Source organism: Lissotriton helveticus, chromosome 3_1, assembly GCF_964261635.1.
Source record: "Lissotriton helveticus chromosome 3_1, aLisHel1.1, whole genome shotgun sequence".
In the NCBI taxonomy this organism is placed as follows: Eukaryota; Metazoa; Chordata; class Amphibia; order Caudata; family Salamandridae; genus Lissotriton; species Lissotriton helveticus.
The window spans coordinates 1,748,157,681-1,748,185,278 of NC_136061.1; the positions used below are offsets into that span (position 1 = coordinate 1,748,157,681).

At 45.4% G+C, this 27,598-nt stretch overlaps 1 protein-coding gene across 2 annotated transcripts in view; it reads left to right on the forward strand.

Annotated features, from left to right (window-relative positions):
- Positions 1–396: 396 nt before the first annotated feature.
- L3MBTL3 (L3MBTL histone methyl-lysine binding protein 3) overlaps positions 397–27,598 on the forward strand; it is a 473,146-nt gene continuing 445,944 nt past the window's right edge. The window contains exon 1 of one of the 2 annotated variants that reach the window (XM_078682529.1): positions 397–500. The gene's annotated coding sequence lies outside the window, so the exon portion shown is untranslated. Of the gene's footprint in view, positions 501–1,254; positions 1,347–27,598 lie in introns of those variants that run through there. The other variant, XM_078682531.1, reaches the window with a different exon arrangement.

The following is a 27,598-nucleotide window of genomic DNA, read 5'->3' on the forward strand; positions in this document are numbered from 1 at the left end:
CTATGCTCTAGCCAGGCACACCAGTGCCCACCTATTCAAAAAGGTTTCGATTTTGTGGAATCAGACTCTTGTGCAATTCCAGCCTCCGTGCTGCACTTGTTCAAAATGTTGAGGGCCGCCAGTGCTCAACATATTGTCTTTATTCTTTATTTCAACTACAGGTTCTTTTATCTTGTTAATGCTATTATGCATATAATTATAAAATTCGACATCTATGTCACATCTCCTTACTCTTCTCCTGACGCGCAAACTTTCTCATCGTCTCTCTAATCCTTCTCCCTGTTGTCTCGCATTTTCTCGGGTTCTTGTAATATGCTCTCCTTACTCTCTCCTCTTTTCCCCCATGTGATCCCCGCTCTACCCTTCCCTCCCTCCCTCCTTTCACTCTCCGCTCCTGCGCACCCGAGCCCTGACGCTGGTTTCATCCTCCTTGAATAACAAAAAAATCTCCACACGAATTGCGAGTTAAAGCGAAGGAAAAAGGCAAGAGGAGAAATAAGGTAACTCAAAATAACTCGTAGCTTTGGTCACTGAAGTGAACCCCTTGAGAGCATTGGGGGATGTGGGGGCTGCTGCCAAAGGGGAGGATTAAGAGAGAAAAACTGTAGGCAACTTTATACCAGAAGAGATCAGAACCGAGACCAAGCAACCCCGAAATCTGGATATCGTTGTCGAGGCGCAGCACATATGCCTTACCCGGCATCGTGCAATTATACACATTCGTAAATAATGGGCTACAGTATTTTATTTCGGTATTCATATACATATATGCACTCCAATTTTAAAAGATACATTACATCGTGGTAGAAACTTCCACACAACTGCCACCGCCGATGTCTTTCTTTTAATTAAGCTACATTTTTAGTATTTTGTTATTTTATTGCTTCTCTCACAGGGGGCAAGGGAAAACGCCGGAGCAATAGATTTGTATAGCAAGCACCCTTTCGCCCAACACCCCTGCGCCATTGTATACTTTTGTATATTATTATTTCACGGACCGGTGTTTTCCTTGGGTGGTGGTAGAGGGCTGCTTGGAACGCTTCAATCGATTGGGGGTGCAAAGTATTATTTTATTGCGTGCTTGTTTGCTACGAAAGTATTTATTTTGCACAAGAGGAGGTAGACCGAATTTTAAAATTATTTTTCCACAGGGTGACTTTTTCCCCTTATTTCTCTCTTTGCAAGGGACGGACGCAAATAAGCTCCGCCCTTTCCGTCACCATTTCGGGCGCCCCGGACTCCGCTATAAGCACGGAGAGTGAACGGGTAGATCCCGAGCCCGGCTACCTCGGCATGGAAATAGAAGAAAGGCGACTACCCACTTCTTGCTGGATGTACATGAAGCGGTATTACTATAACAAAAATACCAACGCAGCCTAGGTGCTGCTAAACACTGCCAACATAAAGTTTGCATAACATTCCATTATTATGTTTTAAAGATGAGGTCCCACTTCCTGAACGCGAACTTTTCAGAAACAATATTGAATGCGATGACTTTAGTTCGTTCCATAGGATAGTAGTTTGGAGTTTGTAAATTAGTTTGTTAATGCCTACAAGAATAGTGCCTCCTTTTCTAGCAGTGTAATGTTGTCTACCCGTCTAAACTCCATGCCTCCCGGAAGTGGAAGGGAAGCTTAGAAATACTACTGCAGTATGTTTGGTGCCTAGGCGCTCTCCTATGTCTCTCCGGTGTCACGACAGTCACGGAAGGAGTTTAGATGCTCATCAATACTGTTTCATTCAGTGTGTTTAAATGCATGTGTATGTTTCTCAGTTTCCCAGACACAAGTTTGTGATATTGGAATTTTGTATATGGACATATTGCTGTAAGCTTATATTTTAAACTCCAATGTGCACATTTAAAACACAATATAGAAATGTAAGTGCACTTTTTCATTGTGGTAATGTGACATTTCCAGCACTGAAATAAAACTGGTGGTCTGAAGAACCCCCGGGTTAAAGTATTATTAAACTACACAAAGCTTTGTTTTTTTATGTGCATAATGACAAGCAAGGCAACACTGGCAGGATAGCTGTGCACCTGCCAATGACAAATTATAATCCAGCAGGGCATAACCAGCATTCCACCCCTCCAAGGTCGCTAAAGTAAGTATTATTTACTAGGGTAGTAAAACATCTTTTCAAAAGCACTTAGAAGCTGCATAAGCAGATTATAAACAGAGGCAGCTCCTCCACATGGGCGGAGGAGCGTCACCCCACTGCTTTCTCGCAGTGCGAGAGGCAGAAATATAAAATGCTATTATAAATACCATTCTATGTTTCTGCTTCTTGCACTGCGAGAAAGCAGAAGGTAGGGTGTGTTTGGGGGCGAGTGGGTGGGCAGTCCTGCTCCAGGCAGGGTAGGAGTGGCTTGCCCACTGTTGTGGGCGCAGACTGTTTGGTCGGCCCCAGGGCCGACCAAACCAGTCATGCACACTCTCGGTTTTCTCCATGTAGGCTGCATGCAGCCTGCATTGAGAAAACGATCTCCCCATAATAGATGCCTGTGTGGTCGGCGTCCCAGCCAATCACAAAACTGCAATTTCAGCGTTGTGATTGGCTTAGGGGAGGAGAGGGAGACTGCCTGCTTCCTGCGAGGAGAAGTCCTAGCAGAGAGAAGGAGATGCAACGTGGGACCAAAGGCAAGTTGTACGTTAAAAAAAATATTTAAACTAACCTCCCTGCGCGACCCTCTGCGCTCCCACCCCCACCTGCAAGTCATGCCGGCGGCGACTGGTTATAAAGTGCTGTAGGAAGATCAGAAGAGATCTGCCCTAATGGCTAGATTTGCTGACTTTGATATTGGGGCACCAGGTTTTTTAAAGTGCTGCAAATCACCCATGAGGGAATCAAGGCTCTGGGGTTGCTAGCTGCTTCGTAGTGATCTGTTCATTCGAACAGCCCTTTCCTGAATTGCTGAAGCGATGAGATGGTCCTGTGGTGCAGGGAAAGGTTGCTCCAAGCTTTGGCTGCCAGGTGTGAGAAGGAACATCTTCCGCTGTTGCTTTGGCAGACTTGGGGGTGACTGCGAGGAAGAGGGAGGCAAATTGTAGGTGTTGTTTGGTGGATGGTCATGCGTTTGTTGATGTATGTTGATCCTTTGTTGTGCAGGGTTTTTTACTCGTGGGTCAACATCTTGAACTGACATCTCTTCTGGATCGGGAGCTAGAGTAGCTTCTTGAGGTGAGAGGTGTGATGTGGGTTTATTGGGGGAGCTCAAGGATGAGTCTGGCCGCTGAGTTCTGTATAGTATGTAGTCTCTTCAGGAGGCGTTCAGTGATTCCAACATAGAGTTTGTTCCCGTAGTCCAGTCCTCTGGTGATGAGGACCCGGTTGACGCTCCTTCTGGTGTTGACTGGGAGCCACCTGAAGATCTTGCGGAGCATGTTTAGGGTATGGAAGCAGGAAGATGAGACTGTGTTTACCTGTTTCTTCATTGACAGCTTGCTGTCCAAGATGATTCAGAGGTTGCAGGCGTGGTCTGTCAGGGAGGGGGATGGGCAGAGTTCAGCAGACCACCATGCATTCTTGTCCATGTTGAGCTTGAGACAGTTGTCTTTCATTCATTCAGCGACATTTATCATGCATCTGTGGAAGTTGGATGAGCTGGGTGTCATTGGTGTAGGAGATGATGTTAAGTCTGTGCGATCTGATGGTGTTGGCCAGCGGGGCAATGTATGTGTTGAAGCGGGTGAGGCTGATGGATGATCCTTGGGGGATGCCACAGATGCTCTTTTTGGGTTCCGAGGTGAACAATGGGAGTTGGATTCTCTGGGTTCTTCGGTGAGGTTTGAGGTGATCTATTGTTGGCGTCTCCCTGGATTCCGATGTGGTGGAGTCTGTTGATCAACATGTGGTGGGAGATGGTGTTGAAGGTCCCTGACAGGTCCAGGAGAATGAGAGCTGCTGTTTCGCCGCCGTCCAGGAGGTCTATGATGCCATACTAAGCTGCGATCATTGCTGTCTCCGTGCTGTGATTGGCTCATAACCTAGTTTGAGAGGGGTCCAGGAGGTTGTTGTGTTCCAGGTGTTCGTGAGTTGCTGGTTGATTGCCTTCTCGAGAACCTTTGCTGGAAAGGGGAGCAGGGAGATGGGACAGTAGTTCCTCAGTTCTTCTAGGTCAGCAGAAGGTTTCTTCAGGAGGGGCCTCACTTTAGTGTGTTTACAGACCTTAGGGAAGGAGGCCGAAGTGATGGAGGCATTGAGGACTTTCTTGAGTTAGTCGCCAGTCATGTCACTCTTCCGAGTAATTTACGTGTGTGATTTACCGTTACACTTTTGTGTAACTTTACTACTTTTGGCTATTCACAAAATATGAGTTTAAAAGTGTAGACATACACGTCTCCACCCACTGAAAAAGGCAATGGAGCCAACTTTACGAGGGTAAGTTACTACTGTAAAAAAAAAGCAGCAGTAAGCCCAGCAGCACACATGGCCAACTACTGAAATGCAGCACCCTCCCATAGAAAACAATATAGGTCGGGACTTAAAACAAGACCGCATAGAAAATAATGTTGAGTTAAAATACATTATTTAAAATAGTTACATTTATAAAAAAATAGTAAACAATTTTTAGGAAAAATCTAAAAGTAGTACTTTAATAGCCTTGTAATTTAGTTAACTATATACACCACTTAATAATTATTAATGTGTGATAAATTATTTTTGGTAGGAATGTATTTTTTAACCTTTTAAGTGTGGGCATTGACCACAGGTCGACATCCGCACCCTGGTGCACCTGTTCACCATTGGCAAAAGCTATTGAGGGATGTAAAGGACTCACTGGTGCTCGCACCGAAGAGTTTTCTTTGTTTTGGTTTTTCAGGTCAGGCTGCTGGGAAAGAGCATTTATGATTATCGCATATAAATCTTTCATTTATAAAGTAATGATATAGCATGTATACTATCAATGGCAGTGATAACCAAGGAACGTAACAAAGAGGGAGGGTAGGGAAGCAAGACAAAAAACCTATACAAGTTTGCAGTCCACAGAACACCACATTGTAGGAGAATAAACATGAAATAAGCAAAACAATCGCTGAATGCGCAAAGCATATTATAATACAACCGCATGAGTGCCGTAACAATGTACATGATTCAAAGGCAATCTAGTCACTTATATGGAGGAGGCTTAAGGACTGCTAGGGCGAAATTTGTGTATCAGTTGATGTCAAAGTGGCACAGGTGAGTGAGGGTGATCTGAGTTGTGAGTGCGTAACCATGTCAAGAATGGGCTCCAAATATCTCTTGGGCTAGAAGCGGCTGGCAACAAGTCCCAAAAGGTGGACAGTTGTTCTTGGCAGTAGGTGATATCAAGTATCCAGGCTTCAATTGAGGGAGCATTCGGTTTCCCCCAGTGCATGGCAACTTTACGTTTTGCTAGTAGGAGTAGCATAGTGAGGAGACAGTGGATTGTGGTTGGGGTATCTTTAATATAACCCAGCAGGCCCATCAGGGGTGTGGGTTCCAATAGTTTCTCTAACATTTCCCGGATTTTATGAAAAATGTTCACCTAGTACTATGCACTAGTGGGGCAGTCCCGGGCCAAATGTAGAAATGAGGCTCGTGGGGTATGGCATCTCCAGTAGTTGGTGTCTGGCCAGCGACCCATCCGATGGAGCTGCAGGGGTGCCTGATAAAGTCGGTGAAGAAACTTAAAGTGAATAAGTCTCTGTTTGTAGTTAGTGGATAGCAGTTCTAACTGGCTGCAGAAAAAGTGTCATCTGTCTGTTATGGGTGAGTGCAGCTCTGAATTACATCCTGCTTGTTCGATTTGGCCACCGGGAAGGTGTGTTGCATAGTTTTATAAAGGGGTGCAATAAGTCTGCGCATGGATCGGTCAGTTAGCCTGTGTTCAAGAGCTGGCAAGGTGGGGGGTGGAGGGGGGTTGGAAATGTGTTATTTATCTGATGGCACTTTACTTGGATGCAATAGTATAGTAGCAGTTCTGAGAAGCTTGGTAAAATCTCCCCAATTGATGACAGGGGGCTAACAACGTGTCGCCGGGATATAAATCTGCTAAAGTGTTAATGTGTGTGTGTGGGGATACTTGTATAGCGCACGAATCACCCCTAGGGGTCTCTCGGCGCTTGTACGAATACCGCTGTGGAACCCATCCTGGCTTTCCCTGTGAGGTGTCCATTCCTGGGCACCCCCAAGATGGAGGCCAGGCATCCTTAGCGTTGTGGGGGCCGTTGTGGAGATTAAGCAAGCTATTGCCCAGAGTTGCAGAGTGGGACTCCATGATTGGAATAGGCACCGAGGCGAGAATTATCAGGTCTGTGGAATTTTTTAGCCCAAGACCCGCCGAGGCGGGGAATTGAACCCTGGTCCAGGGCTAAACCTCTGCATCAGGGTCTGCCGCTCTAACCATTGAGCCACACTTCTCCACAAGATGGTGAGTTGTTTCCCCTTTGTCGCATTGCCTTTGTTTACTAATGGAGCTATTAGTGGGTGGTTGCCCAAGGGGGCAGACGGGGCATAAAGTATCCTGATGACAGTCCTATTTCGCAAGCCTTCCCAATTCCAGCGCAGTGTTTCAATCGTATTAATTTTGTTTCTGTGTTGATTGTATGCTTGATATACTGCGTTGCGCAAAGGGGTGGGGTCGGCTCTGTCTGTTTCTACCGTCGTGTGAGGCTGGAACTATGTGGGGTGTAACCAGTGATTGAGAAAATGAGCCTGTGCGCAGTAGATGTAGAGAGGTATGTCCGGCGTGCCCATTCCACCCTGATGAAGCGGGTGCGTAAGAAGCTCCCAGGATATTCAGGCTTGTTTGCCAGCCCAGACAAGAGAAATCACGAGAGAGCACAATGTCTTAAGGAATATTTGGCTTAGTGGGAGAGGGAGATTGACGAAAACATATATTAATTTAGGAAGGACGTTCATTTTTGCCACTGCTATCCTGCCAGCTAGTGATAGTGGCAATTTAGACCAGGTAGCCACCTTCCTTTCCAGCCAGGCTACAGTGCGCCCATCATTCATATTCCTGAGTTCTTGTGTGTCGCGGCTTAGCCAAATCCCCAAGTGCTTAACTGGGTCTTGGGCTCACTCAAGGGGGTAATCCAGCGCAAAGGGCTTTGTGCAGTTAGTTAGGGGGAATAGTGTTGACTTGGACCAGTTGATCTGGATTCCTGATAAACCTCCACATTTGGTGATTTCCCGGAGTACGGTGTTTATGTACTCCTTAGGATCGTGTATGTACAGTGTGATGTCATCAGCATATAATGAAATGATCAGCCCACTGGATGTGAATCCTAGCCTTCTGGCCGCATGATGTTGTCTTAGGCGTGCCACCAGCAGATCCAGGCAAGAGGAGGGGTGATTGGGGGCATCCCAGTCTTGTACCTTGAGTGATACGGAAAGGAGTTGGAAGCAGGCCGTTGACGCATAGTCGGGCTGTGGGCTCGGAGTAGAGTAGTTTTATTTGTTGTAAATATAGTCGGCATAGCCCCAGTCTGCCAAGATGGTGAAGAGGTATGGACATTCTAAAGAATCTAATGCTTTTGTGGCGAATATGCCTCTTCACACCGCATACCATTATCCCGCCTGCTGTCAAAACGCGGTTGTAACAATGACCGCGTTGTGACAACGCATACCATTACTCCGCAAGTCGTTACAACGACTTCGCGGAGGGGGGCCCCGGATGTTGGAATAGTAACATTTCCTATTCCAACTCCATTCTGTGCGGACTTAAGAGAAGGTGTTGGATTTTAAATCCAACACCTTCTCCCCCCCTCCGCAAGTCGCTGTAACGACTTGCGAAGTAATGGTATGCGTCACCACAGCACGGTTGTTGTAACGACCGCGTTGTGACAGCATGCGGGGTCACGGATGCGGGGTGAAGGTGGTTTACCTTTTGTGGCATCTAAGAGAGCTGCCAATGCTGGCGTCTGGGTGAAAATTAGTGCGCATGGTGCACTGGCGTCATTCCCACTGAAAGTGAAAGTGAAGTGATCCAAATGGCTCCTTTCACTTTCACCTAATCGGTGCTCTGTGGCATGTTTTGGGACAGGCCCTGATTTGCAGATGGGAGGTTTCATTGGAAAAGGGAGATTTTCCATTTTCCAACAATATCTCTCCCTACTGTATCCCAGAAAACCCACTAGACTCCATAGATTGTTCAATTACAGTACTTTGATTTGGGCTTGGAGCAGCCTCACAGGCATGGGCTTGTGCTGCCTCCCCCGCCCAGGCTCCATTAATCTTTTTTGACACTTAAGGGGAGGGGGGGAGAAAGCGCATTAGACTACCAGGGAAAATATGGCCAAAAAAAAAGGGGTGAGGAGGCCGCCCGCCCAGGCTTCGGGCTGTGCCCTCACCCCAGAACGCACCCAACAGTCTTATCCCCACCAAGGGGATAGATTGAGGGAGTTTACTTCCAATCTGCCCCGGGGGGGGCATAAGGCCCACTAGACACCGGGGCTATATTTTATTGTTGTAGGAAAAAAACATTTTGTGTGGGTTGACTGCCCTGGTGTTGGGCCTATCCTCCAGCTCGAAAACCCCAGCAATCTTTCTGCTTCCCTGGGGGACAGAGCCACATTGCCATGGCAAGCAAGAGGACATTTTGATCCTTTTGGCTGTAGGTTTTACATATGGTTTCACAGAGTGAGAGTAATTCCAAATTTCCTCCCACTTGCCATGGTGAATGGTTACACTATTCGGGCTTGTACTCAGGGGCATAACAAATGCCCCCGCAGACCCTGCAGTGCGGGGGCGGGGCGAGTTCCAGGAGGCCCACTCGGCAAAGTAGGCTGGTGTGCCTCGTGTAGTGCCCACAACACTTTCTTACTCACAATGCCCTCCAAAACGTGGCCTAAAATCATGCATTTTACTCACATTTCTGTGGAGTAATGCTACAGAATATGTGGTGAATCACAAATTTCCTACCACCTAGTGTTTCCCCACTTGTCCCAATAAAAACGGTACACCACATGTGTAGCTGACCTGAACTCTCGCAACACAAAAGGCCTAAAAATGTAACATGGAGAAACCGGCAATAGGGTGGATCCCCCACCCAGGAAAACCCACCAAATGCAGACATTTATGAGAACTAGACACCCAGGAGATACAGGATGGTGTACCTTGCGTGGAGACCCACAACGGTTTCTTACCCACAAAGCCCTGCAAACCTCAAACTTTGCCTACAATTACACATTTTTATTGCATTTCTGTGACATAAGCTTCCAGAATCTGCAAGGCTCTACAAAATTCTTACCACCCAGTATTCCCCCACTTGCCCTGATAAAAACGCTATCCCACTTGTGTGGTTGAGCCAACTGATTGCGACAGGGACGGATCAAGCAAGGGCCAACTTGGGGGAAACTGGGTAGTTGGAAATGTATGACTTCCCCAGATTATTGAACTTTCCACCACAAAAATGTGAGGAAAATCTGTGTTTTTAGCCAAATTTTGAGGTTTGAAAGAGCTTCTGGGAATGAAAAACCTGGTGAGAGCCATGCAAGTCATGCCACCCTTGGCTCTCCTTAGGGTCTAGTTATCAGAAATGTGCAGGATTGCAAGGTTTCACAAGGTGCCGGCTGAGCTAGATGCCAAAATCCACAGCTAACTAAATAAAAAAATGTTGGTTTTCAGTGGAAAAAGCTGATCTGTTGATGTTTCGTTTTTGTTCCGTTCCTTTCGTGGCAGTTATGCCCACCACACTAGTGAAGTATCATTTATAAATCGAGACATGGGGGAACCGTGGGTGGTAGGAAATTTGTACCCCCCACAGATTACAGAACTTTCCATCACAGAAATGTAGGAAAATGTGTGTTTTTAGCTAAAGGTTGATGTTTGCAAGGGCATGTGGGTAAAAACCTAGTGAGAGCCCCACAAGTCACATCACCCTGGCCTCCCCCGATTGTCTAGGTTTTAGCAAAGTGCAGGTTTGGTAGCTTTCCTTAGGAGCTGGTTGATCTAGGGCCCACAATTCACAGCTACCCAAACTGTAAACAAAAGGTTTAGTTTTCAATCGAAAAAGTTGATATGTTAACGTTATCTTTTGGGCCTTTTCCGTTTGCAGGCACTGGTCCCACCTACACAAGTGATGTACCGTCTTTGTTGGGAGACTTGGGGCAACATTGGGTGGTAGGAAATTGTGGCTCCCTGTAGACTCCAGAGCTTTCCATGACAGAAATGTAAGGAAAACGTGTTTAAGCCGAATTTTGAGGTTTGGAAGGGCTACTGGGTAAAAAAATGCTTTTTTTTATTTTTCCCTATATTTGACCATACAGAGATTTCTGCCGCAACTGTGAAGTTTGCATATGGTAGAGTAAAGGGAAAACAAAAACAGTTTATTTAATTTGAAGAAACGAGTAAGAAAAGTTTATGTCAAATATTAATATAAATGAATGTTATATATTTATTTTCAATGTAGAAAAAAAAATTACAGCACCTTTGACCTAATTTTTAATCAAATCTTTAATGAATGTAAACATATTTTGCTGATGTTTGAATTAAAAATAAATTGCCACCATACTAAAAAAAATATTATGCATTCATAATTATTCACAGTGATGGATGAAATGTTAAAATTAACGAAATTATATTTGAGTAAAAAATAATGTCCCAATAATCTTTACATTTAAAAAAAGGCTATCAAAACATTGTATAATTAAATAATACACATGTATCATACTTAGATTTCTTTTACCTTAAATGATATTTTGTTATCTTTTTAATGATTTTAAATTATGTAATTTAATTTAACATTATTTCCTATGATGTTTTATTTTATGTCTCTAACTCCATTATTTTTAATGGGAGGATGTTGCAGTACCAAAACTTGGGAATAGGCTGGTGCTGGACTTACTCCAGCTTTGAGCTATAGTAATGCACTACTGTTTTGGGTCCCTTTTTGGTTGTACTAACTTTAGAAATTGCAGTTTGTGTCTGGCAATGGGCTTATTTTTAAGTCTCTCCCTAAACGCCTTCTTATTCCTCCGTAAAACCCTCACATTTAGTAGTAAGTATGCCCTTTTTTCCAGCCACTGCCCAAAGCTCCTCCCACATTTACTACTAAGGGTCCTATGACATTGGCTGGCGGACTTGAGTCTGCCCGACACCGTTTCGGTGTGGAAACCGATCGACCATAGGTCGGCGGTTCTGCACACCGTATTATGATGAGACTGCTCATGGTGCGGTCGTAAACTCCCATTTCTCTATGGGAGCTTGGGTAAATCCCTTCACCTTTTGGCAGGCACTGTGCGGTGCAGGGATTTACTGGGGGAAACCATAGGTGCTCCCCAGGCCCTCAACCGGAGGCTGCAGAGGAATGGGTGCCCTGCTAGGAGCCCCCAAAGTCACTTTCCGACAGGCTATTCATGTTGGAAAGCCCAACATGAAAAGCCTGTTGGAAACTGACATCATAATCCCAATGGCGGAAATGCCATCTGTAGGAGATAATGTGTGGCCTCCGACCGTCGTTGGAAGCTAGTCTGTCTGACAGGCCGATTTAAACTCCAACCGCCTACATTGTAGTTAGGCAGTTGGACTTTAAACCATGGATGACGGTCAGAAAGCATCGGAACTGTGGTTGTAGGCTCTCTGACCAACATCCTAATGATCCCCTGATTAGTAAACTTAAATGTGTGAGGATCAACCCATAGAAAAGATAGGAGAGGTGGAGATTCAATTTTGCAGGTTTGTGAACAACATTTGGTAGTACTTTAGTAGTACTATTGTAGTGCTACTAAATGTACTACAAATGTACTTTGTAAATAAGCCTCTTAATCTCCCTGTGCCCCCAAATACACAACCCCCACCCAAAATAAGAATCTGTCATTTTTTAGTGCAATCTGGCGCTCATGTAAAGCTCTAATGCCCTTGGGTCAAATTTGCACTACATAAATAAACAACAAAAAATATTTTTAAGAATTCAAAAACTGCAAAGCACCATTCCATTAAAATTCTCACATGGAAGCACGGGGTGGTAGGAATTTTGTTGATTCCTGCAAATCTAAACTTTCCCTCACAGAAATATTAGGAAAATGCATAATTTAACCCTCCTGCTCTGCCAGCCCATATATCAAAACTACGCTTAAGAGAATTCAAATTTCCTCTTGCTTGCCATGGGGATTATCTAGGCCCGACGCTTGGCCAAACCTTCTCACAACATTTTTAGGTTTCGCCTGGCGTCCGCTGCGCAGCAGCATTCGCGCAGGCGAAATCTTATGTTAGAACAGTACGGGGGCTTTGTCCCGCCTGCTCTGTTATTGGCTAGCTCCATAAATGGAGGCTAGCCATTGGAAGAGAGATCTGTCCGTCATTGCCGGAGCAGATTCGTGGGCGTTCCGGCGATTTTTACTCATCCCACCCCTTTTCGTACGTCATGCGGCGGTGGGCGTTTATTTAAAAAAAAAAAATTTTCACGGATGTTTTTCGTCATTTCCAACTTCGTCCCCGTCCGGCGTTGTTGTATTCTGCTGTCTGTCCTCCCTCCCGCTGTTCGTGTCTTTCTTCCGCTGTCTATGTCTTGCGGGCGCCGGCGTACGCTTCAGGCGTACGTTCGCAGCGTACACGGCACAGTTCAATTGTTCACGCTTCCAGCGTGAGAGGCGTACAGGGGCACGGTGCGATGGTTCACGCTTCCAGCGTGAGAGGCTTACAGGGGCACGGTGCGATGATTCACGCTTCCAGCTGGGTGTCATAGACATAGAAAAAGACTGCCCATGTGCCAACCTGTGTGCTGACTCCATGTAAAGTAAAGTAAAGTCCACATTTGTAAAGCGCACAATCACCCGTAAGGGTCTCTAGGCGCTGGGGGCCGTCGGGAAGATTAAGCGAGCTATTGCCCAGAGTCACATGGTGCTGGGCTAACCTGCCGCCGGAGCCGGGGATCGATCCGTGGTCCCCAGATTCCAGTGTCAGTCGCCCTGGCCGCGGCGCCACACCTCTTCCACATGTGTGTGTTAACGGACGGTCATTTTAAAACGTCGTCAGTAAATACATGCAAACTTAGAGATCACGTAAGATCCCAGGCAAGACCTCGCAGCATTCTTAACTCATGTCAGCATATCCCAACCATATGTTATTAACTATACAATATACCTGAAAGCTATTCGTTCCCCACAAATGTGTTTGGACGGTTTTTGAAACAATGTGTTCTGAATAATAGTAAAAATTAAATGATTTAAACATCACGTAGTGTATGGTGTTATCGGGCTGGCTCATGCAGAGGGACAACTCAAACCTTCCCTTACAAGATGGCAGCCGCACGGTTCCATGTCCCACTGTAGCGAACCCCACTGTTGCAGTCCTTTTTTTGTTTCCATGGCGGACTATGCGGGCGGGGAGGGGGAGCACCAAGATGGCGTGTCTCCTGGAGACTCCTATCCGGATGAGCGTGCTGTCTGTGAGTATGGTTGGGGGCGGCAGGGTGGACGGGTGCTGATGTGATAGAAATGTAGATGCATTTTAAGTAATCATTGGGTAGTTGGCTCTCTACTTTCCCGGAAAGAGGATAATGCTACTGGTGACACTCCCCTACCTCTAACTGACACCTCAGAGAGCGGGTAGTTCTCTGACGTGACCAGCCCAAACAGAGGGGAAGAAGCTAATGACAACTAGGAGGAACCAGAGGTTACTCGCACCCCGCAGAGAGGGTTATCGATATTTCCTTACTCAAGGGAGAAGGAGGGTGACTAGCTCCTCTTACTAGGAGCGAAGAAACTATATCCTAAGAAGATATTATCTCATGAATTGGGACGAGGTAACAGAGACCACCTTTACAGAAAGGAAGCGGGCTGCATACACCTCCATGAGGATGGTGGACCATTGGCAGTACAAAGAGAGGGTGACGCTCCTAGAGGGGGGAGTCCACAGAAAACTATTGGATAGAAGGTTACCGATACCTCCCCACATCGAGGAACTATTGTTGTTGCCCCGATGTGACCACTGACACACACTCTCCTTAAGCATAAAGGATGATGCAGTTGTCAACCCTTCTACTACTGGCTGAAGTCCTCATCCTCCCTAGACATTCTTCACTCGAAGATCACGAAATTATAGAGATCAAAGAGAAAAGGAACCCAACTACTACTGACCGTCTTCGGAGAAGAGATGTTACTCATCCCTTGTTAAAAAGGGGCTTCTCAACTGACCTGACATCATAGTGCAAGCCATCAGAATGCATTACTTATGCCCGGGAAAACACTTTTGTTTAGCTTTTCTATCTTGCTTACGTATACAAAATAACATTTTATATCTGTATGCTTATCTTTCAGTTACAATAGTCTTTATAAGCACGTTAAACTATTTATAAGAAATGCACGTAGCTTCAATGTCTGCATAGGTAGTACTCAGCCAGCATATTTGTTTTTTTTGTAAAACATTTTTTTTTTTGTAAAACAAGCATATTTGTTTTTTTTAATGTTAAACGTTATTTTGCTTGTGTTAAGGGATATTACATCTTTATCAGAGTTTCTCACGTGGTCTTCCTTTGCTGCTGGTAACGATATTTGTTCACTGATTGTAAGTCTTTTGAGACACAGGGTTTTATCTATTGTGAGAATTGCATTTATCAGATGCTTGGGGTAGCTGTCATGAAGACGTCCTGATGTTGGATTGAATGCTTGTGATTTTATAGCGAGGGGTTGAATTCAAATAATAAAGGGTGTCAGTGGCGGCACTTGTTACCTTTTCCCTCTTTGTCTCGGTTCGTATTTGTACATCAGGAGGATCTGTTTACCCCGGAACAGTTTTTCTTTTGCCATAGTAAGTCTGCATTAACGGCATCCACGTGGCAGGAGGTGTGGTGGATATGGGTTACTTTTAGAACAATCTCATTCCTAAACATTCGTTGTTTTTCTTCTATTCTGGAATTATTAATTTGTGAACAGGGCCAACTCCCCATTTGGTCTGCAGGGGTGTGAGGCTGAGTTTTTTCTCACTCCAGCTGTAGGTGTGCTTAGGTCACCAGACTGATGTATGTTCCTTCTCCGAATGTGAACAAGCAGTATTTCTCTTTCATTTTTTTTATCATCACTGAAGTTAGTAAGCTTACACTATATTGATTTTCAGTGTCTGGGAGAATGAGGAAGGTTGCGTTGTTCATAGGAACTAGAGCAGGATCTCCTGACTGCTTACTCAAATACATTGGTGAAGAACTCTGGAAAGAAAGTTGCCGGCTTGCAGCATTTTTCAGAGGTGGCAGAATATGAAGAAATATTTTTTTCATGCAAATCAGCTCAGCCGTCTCGATGAATTTTTTGCATCTTTTTGCAAATCAAAACTTGATCAACTTCTTAGAGGGATCACACAAAAACAACCCATGCAGTCTGATTTCATCCTTTGAGAGATTTATTTTCTCCAGACACCAGTTCCTGGGAGTGATTACAGTTAGAGACAGAATAGAGGACTAACGGTACCAATCTGTTGAGACAGTAAGAAAAGTGCCTAACATGGAATAGAGAACTTACCCCTTACCTGAATGGCTTCTAAATCTTGTATGAAGACCCTGCGCTCCAACTACAACAGTTTGCATATTCACAGTTTTTTAAAATGAATGTCCACTGTTAAGGGCAGGGTTTTGATCACCACAAGATTCTGAATATCCCATGACTAGGTAATGACAGAGTTTAGTATATACCACTGCATTGTGTCATAGCTCGGTTTCTTACCTGAGTTTTCAAATAATCGGGTTGTGAAGTGCTTTGGCATATATACTTTAAAGTATTTGCTCAATGTCATAAAATGTCCGTAAATAAGGCAGATTTTATTTGTGCTCCCGTGCCCAGGTTGCCAATTGAGGATCAACAAGACCACTCAGCCTGAGCCCTGCCACTTAAGTACATTGTATAGGTCTTGGCTTGAGCACATGCTCTCAGTGTGCCTCAGTCACCTTGTTTGCACAATTGTGAACATCTCTCCAGTTCTATATGGTTCAATAACTGGTTTTCATTTTACATTTAGATGAACTCTTAGGTCTTATGAGTGTCAAATTGTTAACACATTAAGGTCAATTATCTATGCAGCTAAGCTTCGCTTATTCATGCAAAAGGTAGTTTTATGCTCACAAAATGATTAATTCGCATGAAGACTTTTGTGTGAATAAATCTAATAAGACCTGGTAGCAGGTGAGAAGTAATAGTTTCAGGGCTGGAATGCACAGTCAGTTTGTACACACTCATTAACCTGCAACATCTAACTCATTCCCATCAGGCAAAAGGTTGCAAATCTGCTCCTGACAAGGGCAGTAGTAAACCATTTTCTAGAGTAAGAAGGGACCACCCCTTGCAATATTTCAAAAAGAAGTGGCGATGTAGGTAAAGGAGTTTCTCCATTAAGGAAAACATTTCCTATTGGAGAATAAAGAAAACAAAGTTTTAACAAATGCATTTGCACTGGTTTTGCAAAAGCAGATGTACAGGTGTATATTTGCTCATGTCAAATGGAATTCAGAGAAGTTTGCTAAGATTGTGATTTCCAGGCTGACCTCTGTAAGCTCTTATGAATTTCCCCAAGTTATAAATCTGCAGTCCTGAAAGTTTATAGAACTGCAGTTGCACATTTCTGACTTTCTTTATGAACGAATCCTAAAATTAGTCCTTTTTTTCTTTTTCTTCATGGTCTGGCTTCGACAGCGCAGGTGTCGCCAGACAATTATGTTAGAATCCCTAGGAGAGGGGCTTTGGTTCCACCCACATGTTGGGAACAAATTGCTCAGTTATGATTAGGAAAACAAGCATTGGCATAGCTAATAGGTCTCGCCTTTGGGACCTTATAAGTGGTTAGCAAGAGGTTTTGGCTTGGCCTTCATTTTTTAGGTCTCGTGGCGTAACAGCGCGTCAGCGCTGTGTCTGCCAGGAGATCTATTGTCGCTGGGTCAGCATCCCAGGAGACAGCACCTGGCCGCGCGCATTGCCTGTTGAAGGAGGCGATTTCAGCGGGCCATGCGCGCGCGAACGCGCTCAGCTGCTGTCTCCTGGGAAGCTCACACACGCATGCGCATAAACAGAGACACACACACACACACGAGCGCCCATGCACGCACGCACCCACAGATACCAAGAACCCACCCCCGCCGTCGCATACACACACGCCATACACACACACACACGCCATACACACACACACAAGTGCACCGAGCGCCCGCCCACTTACCGACACTCTGGACTTCAGCCGCCACCGTGGGGCTCTCTCTAGGGCATGGGAGCCCCGCGTCACCAGCACGTCTTCTCTCCGTGGGCGCGTGCGCGGGCTTCCGAAGCCGGAAGTCCCGCCCCACGGAAAGTTTCATTTTCGCTAACGTTTTGTGCAATTCCGTCCACGCCTGTTTGTGAAAACGTGCGGTACCCTGGTGTCAGCAGGGGGAGGGCCGAGCAGGGAGGCCGCGGCTGTCTGCTGTACCAGTCCGAGGAGGCACGAAGCGCCGGAAGTGCACGGGGCACGCGCTCCTTTTATTTTACTTCACTTTCAAGACTTATTTCGATGGGTTTAAAAGGAATAGAAGCGGACGCCGTGTGGACTCGTGTAAAGAGGTAAGCGGCAGATGGTAGCGTTGTGGGGGGTAAGGGTGGTCGCGCGGTGGCAGGCAAACGAGCAAAGCTGTAAAGCGCTGCTGCAGAAGTGCAGAGTACTCACAGCCGATGGGCACTTCGACCATTCCCATTGTGCGGCGTCTGGGGCCACTTACTAACATCGCGCCGTGAAGCTTATCTTCTAGGCGTGTCGCGCCCGTTCTGTACCATGTGAAGGACACAGCAATTGTGTGCAGGCGTTCTGCGCGCCCGAATGAATGTTTTATTTCCCCTTCTGTTTAACACCCGCAGTAAAATACCTCAGTGAAGTGTGCATTAGAGCATATTTACAATCAGGGTAAGATTGCTGCCAAGACCATAGGCAATTGTAGGCAGTGTGAGTTGCTCAGGAGGCCCCCGGGAATAAGTAGGACTGCGTACTCTGAGGGGTCCCTACACAAAGTAGCTCTGCACAAAACTTTTGGGGATAATTTCTATATGTCTTAACAAAACGTGTCAAATCATTGTTCGCTATTTTGCTGCTTGTGCACTACGGAATGGGACAAACAGATTGTGCCCCACTTGTGAAAATGTCTTTTTGTGTCTACTTCTTAAAATGCCAACATCAGAGATAGTGTGAAAGAAGTTTGCTCCATATACTGTATTCGTGAGAATTTTCAGTATTCCACAAGCCTGTCACGTTTTTTGTACCAGTCCAAAGTTTCTGGGATGTGACCCAGGTTGACCGTGCTGCAAATCACGTAGCTAAATGTGTAAGACTGAGTTACAGAGTCCCGACCCCCACTTCAGCCAAGGGTAGCAGTGCAGAGAGGCCATTGCTTCTCTAGCCTCCTGCCCATGCACTCACCCCAGGGTTTATTCGGAAGGCACCTCCCTCAGAGTGCCAGACTCGAAGTCAGTTATTGCCAGTTGCATTTATTAAATCACATGCAGTTCACTATCATGTGGTGCAAAATCGTGTTAGCTGCACCTTTGACGAATCTTTAAGAGTGTTTTATGTGCCTCTCTGTCTGTGTGCCTGTGTCTTAGTGTATCTGTTGGTGCATCTCAGTTTCTGTTTGTGTTTCTGTCTCTGTGTATGCATGTCTGTGTCTGCAACTCTGTCTGTGTGTCTGTTTCTGTGTGTGTGTTTTTGCCTGTATGTGCAACTTTGTCTTGGTGTTGGATCTCTGTCTAAGTGTGTGTTTCTGTCTTTTTGTGTGTATGTCTTTGTCTTAGTGACTGAAAACCTGTTTTTGTGTGTACATCTATTTTTGTTCCCACTTAAAGCCCTGCCTCACCCTGCATCTCTGACTGCCCATAGTAATCTTGGCCTTCTAATTCACAAGCAGGTTAGGATGCAGAGAGGGGCCACTCGGCATCTGATGAGACCGTCCCTCACATGACCCCCCCAGTTTCATGGGTTTACTCTCTCAGCTGCATTGCATGTATGAGAGAGGGGTCCGTTAATGAAAAGAGGAGTCTGTTCTATTTTTGTATGTATAGCGCATACCTTCCAGCTGAGTCGCTTCTAGGTTCTATAGCGGCCACGTCAGAGGGTGCTGGTGTTAAGGTACAAGCAAGGGCAAGTTTCTAGCAGTGCCTGTCTGTGTGCCAGAAAGGTGTTCAGAATACACGGCCATCCAATGTTTGGCCTCTCCACAGTGTAAACAGACAACCACTAGGAGCCCAGGCTGGTTTTCGACGCTACACTATAGGAATCCCTGAAATGTGCTTTACGTTTTTAAGCCACGCCTATAAGTACATAAAGCAAGCTCCCTTTAGAGACACTCCCGCACAATGTTTTCATCCCACCTAAAGCCCTGATGAGTAACCGTGTGGTACTCGAGGTGACTTCGGATTATGACAGCTTGTTCCTGGCTGCCTTTTCCAGCTTCAGGGTTTGCTCGGATACCACGATTACGAACGATTCCCAATATTCACAGCCAATGCAAAGCCAGGGGGTGGGTGTTTCCAAGACTGGACGGCAGCTGGTCCTTGCCAGGGAATCTCGTATCCAGATCAATGTGACTCTTTAATAACTGGTACTGGTGCCTGGTAGGGCGCGGGTTACACCCCACAGCTTGTGCTTCCTGCGATACCCCAACACATCCCTGGAGGACCACAGTGACGTCACAAGGCACTGCCGGCGTATGGCACCCGCCTGGGCCCAAACAGCAGTCGAAATAGTAAACGCAAACATAGGTAGGAGGGAGGGCTGAGTCCCTGGTTGGGATTCGCTTGCCGTCTAACAATATTGTTTGTCGTACCCAAGGGGTGAGTTATGTTTACATTTAGCCACATTCACAGTCCAGACAATTTGCACCATTGTGATAACATTCTCTGACATCTGGAATACACCCTTGAGTGTTACTTAAGGATGCAAGACTGTTGTTTGAAAGGCACAGGCCTCCAAATCTGAGGCTCTTCAACTAACATTTATTGAATAATCTTAAAGTATGGGGCCGTGTCCTTGGATAGGGACAGACCCATATAGTCTGGGATCAAGTATGCCTTGAAATACTATACACATTTTGGGCCTCTCAAATACATTTTGTGAACAGAAAGTCTTCACTAAGGTTTTTGCCGTGATCTAACTCATAAGCTCTGTGTCATGAACTGGCTCTCTCGGTCTGTGTGTGTGTGGCTCTGTCTGTGTGTGTGTGGCTCTGTGTGGGTAGCTTTTTTGTAGGTGGCTCTATGTGTGGGTGGCTCTGTGTGTGTGTAGGTGGCTCTGTGTGTGTGTGTAGGTGGCTCTGTGTGTGTGTAGGTGGCTCTGTGTGTGTGTGGGTGGCTCTATGTGAATGGCTCTGTGTGGGTGGCTTTCTATGTGTGTGTGCCGGTGGCTTTGTGTGTGTGGCTCTGTGTAGGTGCAAATGCAATAGGTCTCGCATTTGCGAGCGATTAAGCTATTGACATTGTAAATGACAATGCCATTTATTTATGTTTTAAAAACCAAAAATAAAAAAAATAAAAATTCATGAGCAATGCCAATAGCTCTAACTTTAACAATGCCGAGACCATTGCATTGTAAATGCTTGTATTTCCTTCTATACTCGCAGTATGTGCTCTCTCCTCCCACTTTGGTTTAAGCAAGTTTCCCGCAGCCATTCCCTAGTCTGCCCGACCCCTCCCTCACTCCTTACACCCTTCCTGCACAGGTCCCGCGGGCGCCTTCAAGGTAGGGGCTTCAAATCAACATTTATATTTTTAAAAAGCTGCAAGTGTACAATCATTTCTAGTAAATGGCTAAATAGCCATTCTCTAGTCTGCCCGACCCCTCCCTCACTCCTTACACCCTTCCTGCACAGGTCCCGCGGGCGCCTTCAAGGTAAGGGCTTCACATCGGCATTTATATTTTTAAAAAGCTGCATGTGTAAAATCATTTCTAGTAAATGGCTGAATACTTGCCCACAGACCAATTGGTAGGAGTACTACATTTATTGTGAAAAACAATATCAAAAGCAATACCAAAAGCTCTAACTTAAATACTGCGAGACCTATTGCATTGCAAATGCTTGTTATGCTATGTTGTAGAGCAGAGTGGCTACTATGCAGCATGTTGAAAAGTTATAATAAACAAGACTGGCCACATTATTTTGTAGGAACATACATGCATTATCACGTGAAATGACGCAGGCACCTTTTTAGGTTTCGCTTGGCGTCCACTGCGCAGCAGTGTCGCTCAGACGAAATCTTTAGTTTAGCAGTACGGGGCTTTCTCCCGCCTCTCTCTTCCATTGGCTAGCTCCATAAATGGAGGCTAGCCATTGGAAGAGAGATCTGTCCATTATTGTCCGAGCAGATTCGTGGGCATTCCGCTGATTTTTTCTCTCTCCTGTGGAAAAGTAAATTTTGCCATGTTATATGTGCCTACGTATTCCCCATCTTATGCTATATGTGCATGATCGATATGCATGTATCCCCCTTTGATCGATTAAAGACGCAATTATAGTTGTGTCCAACTCTAGTATGCCAGTTTCCAGTTCTCGTGAAAACAACGAGTATTAGGCCTATGTAAACCTATGTTGCCACATTTTACAGTGTGCACGTTAAATTCATTGAATTGTCCCCGTTTCTAGGCCTCAAAAGGGCCCGGACATCAGATTCAGCTCCTGTCTTCTGAACCCTCTCCGAGGAGCGATACAGCCCCCACCTGCATCCCTGACCCTTCACTTACTTCCTGCCTCACAGTGCCCGGCCCGGCCTGGCTCTGCCTGTCAGTCTGCCAAGAGTATGTTATGCTTCTAGTTATCAGTCCAGCCCTCCTTCTCTGCATTCCTAAGCTACTGAATCGCATCAACAGTTCAGCCATGGTCTAGCCTTTCTGTCTCCATGTAAGAGAAATACTGTATTAATATTCATAGAATATTCCTAGCACACGCAATACATGTAGAATTATGCACGCACCAGTCTTAGTGTCTAGTAGCCTTTGCCCTGATAACTTCTGGATTCTATCAACATGTACTCCAAACACCAGATACTAGATATGCTTTAGGTACATGTCGCTCTGACACTCCAGACTTTAGTCTCCTCTTCTAGCGCAGAAGTCATAGCCCCCAGTTCCCTGGTAACACGTCATTGCCCGTTTGCGCGCACCACTAGGTTAAAGGTCCCGGCTGCTCAGGTAGCCCCCTCCATGTTTCCGTCCCATTTATGACATTTCTGTTACGTTTACATCACATGTCTATGTATACGCCCTGTACACGCCTTCTTGTTACATCATTTTGCCCTTATCTTTCGCGACTGCTACGAGAAACGCCTACTGCTACGCCTACTGTATTGAATGTAATGTAATTGTTTTAGTATATATATTGTGTACTGTTGCTGAAAGCTGCCCATGCCATTCCAGTCCTTTCCCATTCCCCGTGCAGCTGCCGTCCCGTGCTTCCAGGCTGTCCTGTTCCTGTCCCTTATGCCTAATTAAAGCCTGAAGACTCAAGATACCTCGAATCCTGTCTCTTATATATTGAGCTATCTGTTTTATTCCTTGTATCCAAAAATAGTACCGGTAATTAATTATTTATTTACCACATAATGGCGCCCGAACAGAGACTTGCCCTTTCCCCACGCGCCGGCGAAGCCACGCAGGCCCCCTGATCCTCTGCAGCCGTGACGGAACCATACCGTGCACGTGCAGATATTTCTGCTTCAAGTATCCCTCAGGCCCACGGAGGAAACGGAGGTTGCGGTCCAGCATCCAGACGAGGCGGTGAGGAACGTGGCGAGTCCCGACCAGAGCCCAAGCCGAGAGTCCAAGGTCCGAGGTATCCGGAGGCCCACCTGTAACTGAAGTCCGAAGTTCGTAGTCCGTCGTCGTAGCAGTCCAGTCTAGTCCGAGGCCTTCCGTTCTTGCTGCCCGGTGAGTACCGTTGCTGGGGTAGTATCTAGACAGGGTCAATTAATTTGTCCGTGGGTTTGGGTACACAGATCCAACACGAAGGGTCCACCTAGGTGGATGCGGGTCCTGACGTGTCTCTTTATGGGACCGGTAAGTTTCGTACTGTTTAGCAGTGCATCTAGTCATTCTAGTAAGTAAGTAAGTTTCGTTCTCGAGAAATTCATGTGTTCTGTTCTCAGTATATCAGGTAATATTCTGTCCGAACTGTTATTTTTAAATGTTGTTTAATGTGTTTTCTATGTCGTGGTATGAGTGATTTGTTTTTCCAGTCATTATTGGGTTTCTCGTGTATTGTATTGTGTTTAGATTCCAGCCTAGACAATGCCTCTATTCTCCAAATTACGTCAGTTAAAAACCCGAAAAGGGTTGCTCGAGGAAGCAGTTCCTGTCCCGCCTAGGGACAGTCCAGGTCATTTTATGTATCATAAGCATGGCCTAAGTGCCATATTATATCTAGACTTATGGGTGGATTATACCAAGGAGTTAGAAGAGAAATATAGATGGCCCATGTCAGGTACATGGGATGCCGAGTGCATCATGCGAGTAGAAGAAGCATTATGGAAAAAGAAATCCAGACAGTCCCAGAAAGACGCCATCGAGTTATGGCGCAAAGAATCTCATAGAAGAACAGAAAAAGAAATCAGAAAAACAGAATTAAGTAGGGAATCCTCAGAAAGAGCCCAAGAAAGGGAATTAATCGAAGTAGGTGAACGAGTTAAAGCAGAACAGTCAGACAGACAGAGAAATGCCCTTATTAAGGGTATGTATCCTCTTCTTGCCGAGGGCTTGCCAAAAGCAACCCCGGAAGCACCATGTAATTTTCCGCCGCCATTAGTTCCGATTAAGCTACGTCACAAACCGACCGCAGCTGATATTTTTCTCTCGTCCTATTTGGACGATACAGTCCCAGAATATGCAAATCCTGTTCCGCCTGTTCCCGTAAATAATGTAATTCCTGTTCCTCCAGCCACCGGGGCACCCGTTGCAGCATCTGTTACGGCACCCCCGGTCCAGCCTACAGTACATGTACCCGCTACATCAGTCACTCTACCAGCACGTACAGTACACACCGACGATTCTAGTTTAGGAGCCACGGGGGGAAGTCCTCCTGGAACCCCGCCTCAACACAGACGTATGACGATACTTGAGCTACATGAACGAGCGTTACGGCGTTCGCCAAAAATTCAGACATTTACAGATATCAAGCGAGCACTTACCGAATGCCGTTATGATCCAGTTTCAGGCGATGGTAATATGGTCATATATTCATTGCGTGTAAGACGGGTGACCGAATATTTGGACACCCTGCCCAATATGAAAGAATATCTAGACAGAATATATCGTTTCATCCGTACAGGAGTAGATCCAGAAAGTGTTCGCGACGCCATGATTCAAAGAAAAGTCGAGATCCAGCTCATGCTTTTAAAGTTTTTAATTAATTGTTTAATAAGAGAACAAGATTATCCAGATAAAGATCCAGAAGAAATGAAGGTCCTGACTAGGTGGAGTGACCATATAGCCGAGGGAAGACACAAGACACAGAACTGTATAGAGAGTATGTACAAGAAAATCCGTAGGGAAATAATAAAGTTACACGAGAAACGAGAAGCAGCACAAGTAACCGAGAAAGAAGACGACTCTCCTACTGAGGAGGTAGACGACGAGAATCCCTCCAGAATAGCGTATGTAGGTAGAACTAGACTTCCCGACCGACATTCACGCCCAGATCACAAGAAAGTTTTCCCTCGTCCAGCACCAGAACAGGGTTCTCTTGAGCAAGTATTCCAAGCTACCGATCACATTCTGAAATCACGAATCGGTTATAGTGAGCTTAGCACAATTCATGAACAAGAACTAGCCCGATCAGCAGTCCGATGGACTACCGATTCTACCACTTTTCCAGATGAAATAGTGGCACAAATGTTTCTGAAACTGCCCCCAGCCGAGCAGCGACTGGTGGGTATGTATATGATTCAGCACCTCATTACACTGTATGAGGGACAGCATTCTGATCCAGGTCCTCTACATGATGTATTGAACGAGTTACTCCAGTACAGATGGAGAGGTTTAGGTACCGATTTAATTAGTGTCATCCTAGAACAGCGCCACAAATATAGAACGTTTCTGAATCCGCATTTTGTTCATGTCTCACCTCCAGAAAGTAAATCATTTTACATAGATAGACAGCATCCGTTACGAGAAGTACACCCAGTTAGGACAGCGGGTGGTGACCTAGAACGAGTATTTGTTTACACCCCTATCACAAAGATGGAACTCTTAGAGATGAAAAAGTTAATTCCCTGTCACGATAAAGACCCAGCAGGGTTCCACTGTGAATTAAAAGACATGCTCCGTATGGGAGAATACACGTATCCTGATATCATTAAAATGTTAAAGGTTCTGTTGCCCGCAGGGGTATATGAAAAACTCAAGGAAAAAGAATGGGAGGTGGGAGAGAAAAAGATTGATTGGACAGCTCTAGAAGCTGAAGATGGTTTACGAGTACCAGGTACCGGTCTTGGGGAGAAATGTAAAGATTTGCCCGAGTTATTGATACAAGTTTTGCCAAGATTACTAGCCACGAAAAAGGAAGACTGGGATGCAATCTCAGCCTGTAAACAGAAACAAGATGAAGACACTAGTGATTTTTATTCTAGATTTGAAAAATGTTTTATTATTAACAGTGGTCTGAAAACAAGTAGTAAATCGTTCCCTCATCTTTTTGTTACCAAACTAGTCGAGAATTCTTTACCACAAGTTAAAAATCGAGTATTGAAAGTCGAAAGTACCTGGCAAGCTAATACTCCGTCACAAATGTTACAAATGCTCCAGTACCACCAGAACAGAATCAGGGAAGAGCAAGAACACGAAAGGAGACGTATGAAAGACACGAAAATGAAAGTATTAGTTGCACAATCTGTTCCACAAGACAATCAGAAGAGGGGTCCGAATCAAGCCAGTCATCCTGCAGCTCCCATTAAAGGGACTTGCAATTATTGTAAACAGCCAGGTCATTTTATAAACGAGTGTGCAGTTCTGAAACACAACATAGCTACTGGTAAAACTAAAGAAAGACCACGTCCGCCTAGACAAGAACAAGTTTCACAGACTTCTCAGTCACCACAGAATGCACAACAGACAGTTCCAGCACCGCAGCCTATCGCTGCAACACAGCATGTTACACAGCAGATGTACCAGTATGCCCAGACAGAGTATCCAGATTATCAGCCGTATTCATGAAACAGCCTAGAGAGGGAGGTAGGCTTGCCTCTCATCGAGATACCTGTAGATCAAGAGGGTCCCTATGTACACAGTCAAGTATTAGGGAAAGACAGAAAGTTTTTGATTGATACAGGGGCAAGTAGGACTACCATCAGTCATGACGAGGTTCCAGGGGCTCCACTCTCAGGCTCTAAAAATGTTTCCCTTGGATTTTCAGGAAAGCCAATTGTTAATGAAATTTCGAAACCAGTTACTCTAGAAGTTGGTCCATTGTCCCGAACTACTGATTTGTTACTTACGAAATCATGTCCAGAAAATTTGTTAGGCATTAAGACATTAAAAGAATTAGGAGCAGTAATTTGCTGCTCCCCAGAAGGGGTCCGATTGTTTTTGAGAGACTTCAAAGGTCATTATGTATTACGTGATTTTGATCCAAGATTATTGAATGTACCACAGCATTTATGGGCGCACGGTCCAACTGATGTAGGTTGTATGCATATCACACCCCATCGTGTGACTCTAAAGCAAGGTGTAGTTTTGCCACGAATCAGACAGTACAAATTGCCACCTGAGGCTGTAGCAGCCTTATCCAAAATTAGAGACGAACTTATTGCTCAAGGAGTGGTTGTAGAGACTGACTCCAATGTATGTAATTCTCCTATCATTCCAGTCCTGAAACGTACTGATCCAAACGCACCTCCCGTATATCGATTAGTGATTGACCTTCGAGAACTTAATAAATGTATCATACCTCAGTACCCAGTAGTCCCAGATATTTCGTCACTTTTGACAGCCATTGATTCTGAAGCTACGTTCTTCACAGTTATCGATCTCAAGAACGCATTTTTCAGTGTCCCCATTCATCCAGACAGCCAGTACCTTTTCGGTTTTTGTTTAAATGGAAGAAGCTATAAATTCACACGAGCTCCTCAAGGTTTTACAGAAAGTCCTAGCATTTACAGTCAAGCACTTAAGAGACAACTAGACAATATTCACATGCCAACTGACACTGCCCTGCTCCAGTATGTCGATGATCTACTGATCACAGCCCGTTCTGAACGTGACTGCGAGCGTGCGTCACTTACAGTTCTGTATTTTCTGTCCGAACAGGGGCACAAGGTGTCCCCTTCCAAATTACAATTCTGTGTCCAGCAAGTGGTATACCTAGGACACTTACTGTCCAAATGGGGTAGGCAGTTGACACCTGACCGTATCCAGTTAATAGCGAGTCTTCCACAGCCCAAGACACAGAAGGAGGTACGAGCTTTTATCGGCCTCACTTCTTACTGCAGACAATGGAATCCTCAGTATGCATTTCTAGCCAAGCCACTGATACAGTTAACGACACAGGAGGCAGCCGTATCGACTGTCCTCCCTTGGACCTAGGAACATACACTTGTTTTTAATGAGTTAAAGAAAGCCTTATGTCAAGCACCAGTTCTAGCAACACCGAACTACAGTAAGCCTTTTACACTTTTTGTCACAGAACGTGATGGTACTGCATTATCTGTTC